Below are 9,335 nucleotides of genomic sequence, written 5' to 3'. Positions count from 1 at the left end.
AGCAAGGAGTCAGTTTGAGAACTAGGGGGACTAAAGTCAGAATTTGGTGAATTCAAATACCAAAGGAAAAAACCCTAGCTCACTCATTTGTGAATCCAGAGAAGTCCACGACCAAGAAAGAGAGCAGGAGAAAGAGGATGGACGAACGAGGTGGTACGAGTCAGTGATTTCGTCAATTTCCAGGTAAGAACATGCAATCCAAACTAAAGTTTTAACATATGGTGATGGTAGGATTTTTGATTTCATGATATGATTTTGTGCTTTTCAGTTTTAATTGGTGGTATGGAGGATTGGGGATGTTTGGATGAGGAAGCGTTCGATCAAAACAAGCTTCCGATGAAAAAGCCAAGAATCAGGGTTCTGACGGTTCTGACGACGGCTATAGTTCGGGGTGGAAGAGATCGGCTACACAGTCATTTGAATATATTAGTTGCTTGATTTCAATTTCATATGACCAAGACACTAGCAAAATATTAATGGTTCGCATTCCAGCTGATTGTTCATTCTCCTATGAACTGTTCAGTTTTCGAGGGAGGGAGGATGTGTTTTTCGATGACGGGAACTAGTGGATATGGTGGAGATTGACGAGATGAACGCGTGGATATATTATTTGCCTAAAACGGAGTTCATTTGATATGGTTTCGAGCTATTCGACTGTTAATGTGCAAAACCGAACGAACCCGTAGGCTGTTTTGGGTTATGGCAGTTGTGGAGGCGGAGGTAGAACGTAATACTAATTTTATAAGGCCCGGAATGTCGTGGCGAGGTCATGGATATGTGATTCGCTCGAATCAGGTTTGTATGGTCAAGTTATGATCATTTTAGTTTTTGTTTGCGTCAGCATTTTGGGATGCTGCGCATATAGGTTCATAATGAGTTATGCTTGAAGGTTTGACTTCGTGAATATTTTATGTATTGTTTGTTATGCCATGGGATATGAAAAAACATTTATCGGTAATAATGTATAAGGATGTTTTGGGGTAACATTTTTCATAGGTTATATTTTATACGCGAGCGGACGCGCCGGCTGTACAAATTGGGATCCTTTTGAAGGTTTAAATTAGGGCTTTTGCTTCTGTTAACTTCTAAGTTATGTCATTAGCATCATATTCAAGTTATGTTATTAGACTTTTTTTTTTACCTTACTAGTTAGTGTATGTCCTCTACATGTACTTCCGAACTCGTCTCACCACTTTCTGAACCCGAACTCCACTTTCACCAAAGAACACACTCTTGGGCACGAAAAGCAACCGAAGGAGTTAAGGATGAACTAGAAGGAGATAGAACAATCGAGGAGAACCCAGAGGAACCTATGATGGTGGAACTAGATAATGAGCTAAAAATGAGCCAATTTGGCAAGCCGACACTTGACGGCTATGGCCATAGCGTTGCGCCACCCGAAATTCTTGCAAATGTCGAAATCAAATCTAGTACAATTCATATGATTGAAAACTCTGTCCAATTTCATGGACTTCTCGATGAAGATCCTTTATCTCATATTTCCCGATTTCGTCGAATATGTGGAACTTTCAAAATCCAAAATTGCTCCGAAGATCAAGCAAGACTTAAACTATTCCCATTTTCACTTCGAGGTCATGCCTTGGAATGGCTTGAATCTTTACCAGCTGGTGTTATCACTAACTGGAATCAACTGGTAGAGAAGTTCCTTCCAAAATACTTTCCACCATACAAAACTACCAATTATCGAGCCACCATCACCAAATTCCAAACAAATGAGATGAGTCACCACACGCATCATGGGAGAGATACAAGATCCCTCTTTGACGATGTCCGAACCATGGATTGGACAAGTGGCTTAAAGTTAAAACTTTCTTCGATGCTCAAACTAGCCAAAACAAACTAGCAATCAATTAGGTCGCTAATGGAGATCTCGGAACCAAGTTTCCGAATGAGGCATTCAAGATCCTGGAAAAAGTTGCCAAGAAAGGCTTTGCCTATAATCCACCTCGATCATCCCCATCAAGCAAAGGAATACACCATGTCGACAATAGTACATTTATCTCTGCACAATTCGAGTCCTTCTCAAAGAAAGTTGAACAGCTTCACTCTGAGCTTGTCAAAGCAAAAGTAAAGTGTGATAGGTGTGGGGGAGATCATAAGGTCAAATACTGCTGAAGTATGACCATCGAAGAATGTGATTTTGTAAGCTGACAGAATAACATGTCCGGCAACACTTACAACTCTGGTTGGAGAAACCATCCTAATTTCAACCAGAGGGATGGAGCCAACAATCAAGCTCCACCTTGCTTTGATAAACGGCCTTTCAATCAAAACCAACTCTCTCAACCTAAAACTCCATACCAGAACAAAGGAACAAGTGCCAGTCAGCAACCATTGGTGGATCTACAGTGAAGACTCTTCTGACGTAACTCATAGCAAGTACTGAAGCTTCGAACAAATTGACCGAAGACCAATTCCTGAAGAACGAAGTAGAGCTAATGAACCAGAAGGCTTCTCTACAAAGCATCAAACATCGAGTAGGTCAGTTAGCCCAGCTACTTTCCGAGACAACTTGGAGGACTCCCTAGTAACACAATTACTAACCCAACGCTCAAGCCAATGCCATAACCCTAAGAAATGGCAGAACTGCTACAAACAACTCACAAGTCACAACTATCCAATCTAAAGGTGAGCTGAGGTTCTTGACACACCCAATGATCAACCAACACCAACTACCCCTAAACATGTCAAAGAACCTGTTAAACCATATGTTCCACCAATTCCTTATCCAGCCTGACTGAAGCAGGAAAAAATGGAGGCGCAATATGGAAACTTCCTAGAAATATTTAAGCATTGCGTATTAACCTTCCATTCATAGAAGCCATTTCTCAAATGCCAAAATGTGCAATGTTCTTAAAAGAAGTTCTATAAAAAAAATAAAGATAGAAGAACTATCACACACAATACTTAGTGAAGAATGCTCCGTCATTCTTCAAAACAAGCTTCCAAAGTAAATGACTGACCCATGAAGTTTCACTATTCCCCGTCTATTAGGAAACTTGTTTGTCAGCAACGCCTTAGCCGATTTAGGAGCTAAAATCAATTTAATGCCTTATACGGTTTTCTCCAAGATAGGAATTTGAGAACCTACTCCAACCCGTTTGAGCTTTCAGCTAGCTGGTAGATCAATGAAATACCCGAGAGACATAGTTGAAAACATGTTAGTCGAAATCGAAAATTTCATCTTCCTAGCCGACTTCATTATTCTGGTCATGGATGAAGACAATTATGTACCCCTTATCCTTGGAAGACAATTCTTAGCTACTGCTAGATAACTCAAAGGTGTTTTCACTGACAAACTCACTCTTAAAGTATAGGATGAGGAGGTGACTTTCGACATAGGCAAATCGATGAAACATTCGCAGTACACCGATGATTGCGCATACTTCCTAGATATGTGTGAATCAATAGTGAGTTGCCATCTATGAAATACAATTGAAAAAGAAGCATGTGGCACACAATTGATCGAGGAAATTCAAAGGATCATGTTGTTTGTCAAGAGGAGGTAGTAGAAAGCAACTCGGAGTAAACATTCAAAACAATAAACAGAGATCTAGAACCTAAAGCTAAACCTCTATCAAAGATTCACTTATTTTAGAACTTAAAGAATTACCCAAACACCTCGAGTACGCTTTCCTTTAAGGCAATTCTCATTTACTTGTCATCATTTCTTCCAACCTTTCTAGCGATGAGAAAGAAAGACTACTTGAAGTTCTCAAATCTCATAAGAAAGCCATTGCTTGGAAAATCATAGACATCAAAGGCATCAGCCTATTATTTTGTAATCACAAGATTCTAATGGAAAAAGACATCAAACCTATAGCGCAACACCGGAGACGACTAACTCCAAATTTGCAAGATGCGGTGAAGAAGGAAGTTCTCAAACTGTTTGATGAAGGCTTGATTTACCCCATATCCGATTCTCCATGGGTAAGTCCTGTTCAAGTAGTCCCAAAGAAAGGAGGAATGCCGGTAGTCATCAATGACAAGAATGAGTTGATTCCTATGAGAACCGTCATGGGATGGAGAGCTTGCATCGACTATCGTAAACTCAACGACACCACTAGGAAGGATCACTTTCCTCTCCCATTCATCGATCAGATGCTCGAGTAGCTATCTGGAAAGATGTACTACTGTTTTCTTGACGGATTCTCTAGTTATTTCAAATTCCAATCTCATTTGAAGATGTCACACACCGTTGAGCGATTTGCGAAAGCGTAAAACGGAAATGTAACAGATACAACTGGTATCAAATACATTGTTCATAAAGAAACATTACTAACTAATTTACAATATATTACATCATTCTAACATCTTTTACAAACTAGGTGATATAATCAAAACTAGCTCTTCAACTACTTTACTTCTAACCCACATGCTCACAGCATCGTTCACAATCCGAAAATGAAACACATAATTAATCTATTCCACCTTTCTGATTACCTGAAAAGCATGTTTAAAAACGGTCAACTACGAATAGTTGGTGAGTTTCATAAGTTTTAACGAAATCAATTCTGCGTACCACACAGTCATAGTTTGTATGTACGCGCGTATGTAAAAATATGTATTTACGTTTGTATATATATGTACAGCCATATCCTTGTGTGTACATATGCACACATGTCAGTTTATAATATGAGTTCGAAATTACGATAAAATCGTGACTGTTTGTTTGTATTGCGTATTTCCATTTTCCATGTTTAATCAACCACTGTGGACCCTCTTCCTCTCAAAACGGTTTCACATAAAATCAACCACTGTGGCCCCCCTTCCGCCCACAATGATTCCACGTAAACTCAAACATTACACAGTGTACACACAAATAGTTAGTATTTTCTACACATAGTATTTCCTACACCTATTCAAATAGCATGTATATAGACACACATACACATATAGTATTTATCACGTATCACCAAACACTGTGGCTCCCCATCCGCCCACAATACGCACAATCACATTATTTTCTTAACATTCATGTCATAATCAAGTTACTTTGTTTAGTTACAGCAGAACTTGGCTCATAGGCCATACTCAACTTTAGTTTATTAAGTTGCAGCAGAACTTGGCTCATAGGCCGTACTCAACTTTAGTTTATTAAGTTGCAGCAGAACTTGTTTAAATATGAAAAGGGTTTAGGGGGGGGGGGGAAGTCTTATTTGGCAGGCTGGGCTTGTTGGGCCCCCTTTTGGGCCCATTTGGCCTGATTTTCTCAATTTACATGCCCGAACGTGAAATGCCAAGTCCAAATGTATTTTGGGTTTGGTTTTTGGCGTGAAAAATATAACGGGTACGACAAATAGTGCTAAAACGAGTGTTTTTCGGCTATTTTTGTGTAAATTTATAAAAACATAGTATTTGTTTGTAAAAAACGAAAATATTTTCACGGATCGCTTAAAACATTCCCATTAAGTGTTTTGTAAGTATTTTCTGGCCTAACAGATGATGCAATGCTTGTTTCGGAACTATCTTTCACGTTTAAATCCATAGCGGATAGTTAAACGAGCATGTTTTCGTTTAACTAGTTTGCTATCATACTAAGGCCTTAATATCAATATATTGGCTTATAATAGACATATATCACTTATAGATTGTAAGGCCACGTTCCCGGTAACCCTACTTTGGTGTTGGATTTACTCATAGACACAGTTCTAAAATCAGAGTAAATTAAAAACTTCGCGGAATAATTAAAAACTTCAAACATCACATTACAAAACATTCATTCTTGTCTTAACATACAAATTGTCTTTTCATAAGTAATTAATTAAAACAGTCATAACACTTCATCAAGGATGCCAGTCTCTTCAGTCCATGCCCTGTGTCCCTCCTTAAGCCAGCTGCCTCAACCTATTTGCCTGCGTGCATACTAAAAGTCAGCTACGCTGAGTGAGTTCTAGTTAATCAATTAACATACAATACATTCACACCCTTACTCGTACACATCCGAAGATATGTATTCATACCTTAGGTTTCTATTACTCCTTTCATATATACCTTATATACATGCATACGTACTTACATACCTTCTTTCATAAAACCCTATGGTATACCATAAGCTATTCTACATTAAACATCACAGATATTGTAAGGGTCTGGTCCCTATCATCACATATATTATAAGGGTCTGGTCCCTATCATCACAGATATTATAAGGGTCTGGTCCCTGACATCACAGATATTATAAGGGTCTGGTCCCTGACATCACAGATATTATAAGGGTCTGGTCCCTACTGCCTCGAATAACCATACATTTATCATACGTGCATATTTTACCTGTCTCATGTATATAATATTATATATATATATATACATGCTCATTCATACTATCATTATATAGTAATAACATCCAATACATAGTCATACACGTATCATACACTTATCAATTAAGTAATTGTATTAACTATCACATAGGAGTATGCACATAGCCCCAAAAACATTTCAAAGAGAAATGGGGCTAGAACTCACCTGGAGTCGATTTCTCTCGCTGTTAATGGTAATTCCCTTCTTTAGTTGTGACGACTAACTGTACAATACAATACGCGTGTCAATTATCTATTACCACTACTTCCTACATCTAAATTTATGAAACCCTCAACTAACGGGGGTCCGGGGGCAACGCCCTTGGTAGCGGGGTCTAGGGGCGGCAGCCCTTAGCACGGTCCAAGGGGCAGTGCCCCTCGGAAAAATTTTATTTTCATTAACAGTCATTTAACAAAAATGCATCAGAAAATGAATTTTATAAAATTTCGCATGGAAGAATTTCGCTTCGCATGCATGGAATTTCGCTTCGCATGAAACTGTTTCGCTTCGCATGGAACTTTTTCGCTTCGCATGCTTTTTCGCTTCGCATGGTCATGCGATGCGAAATTATTGATTTCGCTTCGCATGGCTGTGCGATGCGAAATTCTTGCCTTTCGTCGTTTTTACCATTTTAAAGCCATCTTCCGACACATTCTGACCCCATGCACCTGATCCTGAACCCATATCTCTCATAGTCCAACGCCACCTTTTCATCTTAAAGTGTACCCAAGAGGTTATAACTTACCAAGTTTATATTTTTCTTACATTTTACAACCTGATCTATCATTATATCTGTTTGCATGACGATTCTAACCATAAAACTTAACCATTTAAACCGAAACCCACCTTTTGCTTCGGGTTCGAGTTCAGATCTGGACAATACGTAGATCTGGACGTGATTCTTGTTGCTTGACGATGTTAAACACGAGATTCCACCCTTCTTTGGCTTGGATTTTAAATCCGAGTGCTAGAGAGAGTATGTGTGTGTTTCTTGAGTGTGTGTGTGTGTTTGGATGAGAAAAGAAAAGAAAGGAAGAAGTGGTTGGGTTTATATAGAGCGGGGGTTTCATGGGTCCCACCACCCATTCCCAATTCCTACTCCAAATATTATCCAAATACTTAACAAACGACTAACTTAACGACACACAATTAATAACAAACTTTTTATTATGTATTATTTAACAAAAGTTGGATGTTACATAGATGCCCCCCTGGGATATCCGGGTCATAACCAGACTCGTTCGGTTATTCATTCATTTGTTACTCAAAAAGCGGTAAATCGATTATTCGATAAACTAATACTAAGATATACTTGATTTTGTCGCGAATATCACATTCTCCCCCAGTTAAGACATTTCATCCCCGAAATTCAATATGCCAAATACGCCCTTTAAGGAAAAGATTATAAGTATTTGTTTTGAAATTCGTTCTTCGTTTTCCAACACGTTTGATTCCCCGTTGTGGATTCCACCGAACTTATTCAATGAAATTTTATTAAGTCGTAACTGTTTGATTTTTTCCCGTTCAACGTCTTCATGGTTCCTTATAGAGTTTAGTTGTATACAAGTTTTCAGGTGGTACTACACCCGCCCTGTCTGTAAGACACCTGTTATAATTCGATATATATTAAAGATCGTGAATGAGATAATTTTGCTTAATACGTTACGGTTCGAGGCAATTTTGTACAGTTCCATGTATTTTCGTGTTAACTCGTCGGTTTCATTAACTCAACTAACACCTTTCAAGAACCGTCATCTTCTCATATATAACGTATAGTCCTTTGGTTAGCCTCAAGCGGCTTTCAGTTTGTTTTTGATATTACAATATTTATTTATGGTTTCCAAAATCGATTCAGATTTTATATTTTAGGGGTCGCCAATTTTCAATTGAATAAGATGGCGAGTTATATTCTTGCTCGTGTAATGTAGTATATTACCACTTGTATAATATTACGATGACTGTTAATGTACGAGGATTGAAATTACTTGTTTCAGTTTCCTCTAATGTTTGAATAGTTTCATTGGTTTGATTGTTTGTTAGAGGACTACAGCCCGTGCTCAGGTCGATTAGGGATCTAAGGTTTCATACACAATTTGTCAAGGATAAGATTTTGTTAAGGCGAGTTTTTCAGTTGGGTAATTGTCATAATCGGAAGAAAGTATTCGGAGTGGATCAGTCAGGGAACTATCATTCAGTTTGCATTGCTTTCTCGAGATATTTCAAGAACATGTGTTAAGAGGTCCATTGTAATTCATTTCCCCCCTCCATTGGGGTATTTCAAGCTATTTTAACGTTCCCGAAGGTTTTTGGTATTCCGCCTTAACTTAATATAGGGTACATCTTTACAACACATGCGACTATAATCTTTCATATACCAGTTCATCCGTGCAATTTCCTTCCATCTTTACACTTTGCTCTAGTACTTGGTCTTAATAGGACATTTGAACTGACTTTGCTTCGTTCATCAGCCGGTTATTGAGGCTATAAAAGTTTGAAATTCAAATTTCAGTTCTTGTAGTAAGGAATTTCTTCGGTTTTCACAGTTATGATTGTTTAACAAATCCACCCAATCTCCATTGCCTCTTATTTAACTTGTTTTAATATATACCTTAAGATGGATGCGAAAAGCATTAGGGTACTAGGTTTTATTCCATATAATGGATCACTTCTTTATCTGGAAGAGGTAATATAACAATTCTATCTTCATATATAACTTTCGTTCGAACTCAATTAATTAGTCCATACTGACTATTACATAACAACTCCTCACTTCCATCGGGAGTGCATCAACAGGAAATATCTAGTTGTTTAGGTTGAAAGGGCAATTTTGAACAGTATGTTTAATGGTTATAGTTTTACCTTTAGTGGGTTCTATAGTATAAGGATTCATTATTTTACTATCCGGTATATTTTCCAAGGTAAAGGTCTATAGGAACGATACCTTTATTAGTGCCCGCATTAAGCAAAACTAAAGTATACTAGACTAAGAATGTATCTGTTACTGCGCTTACTTT

The sequence above is a fragment of the Bidens hawaiensis genome, unplaced genomic scaffold, assembly GCF_021521415.1.
Source record: "Bidens hawaiensis isolate Kalapana, Puna unplaced genomic scaffold, B.hawaiensis_p1.1 tig00019665_1, whole genome shotgun sequence".
Classification (NCBI taxonomy): domain Eukaryota; kingdom Viridiplantae; phylum Streptophyta; class Magnoliopsida; order Asterales; family Asteraceae; genus Bidens; species Bidens hawaiensis.
This window is presented reverse-complemented; position numbering follows the sequence as displayed.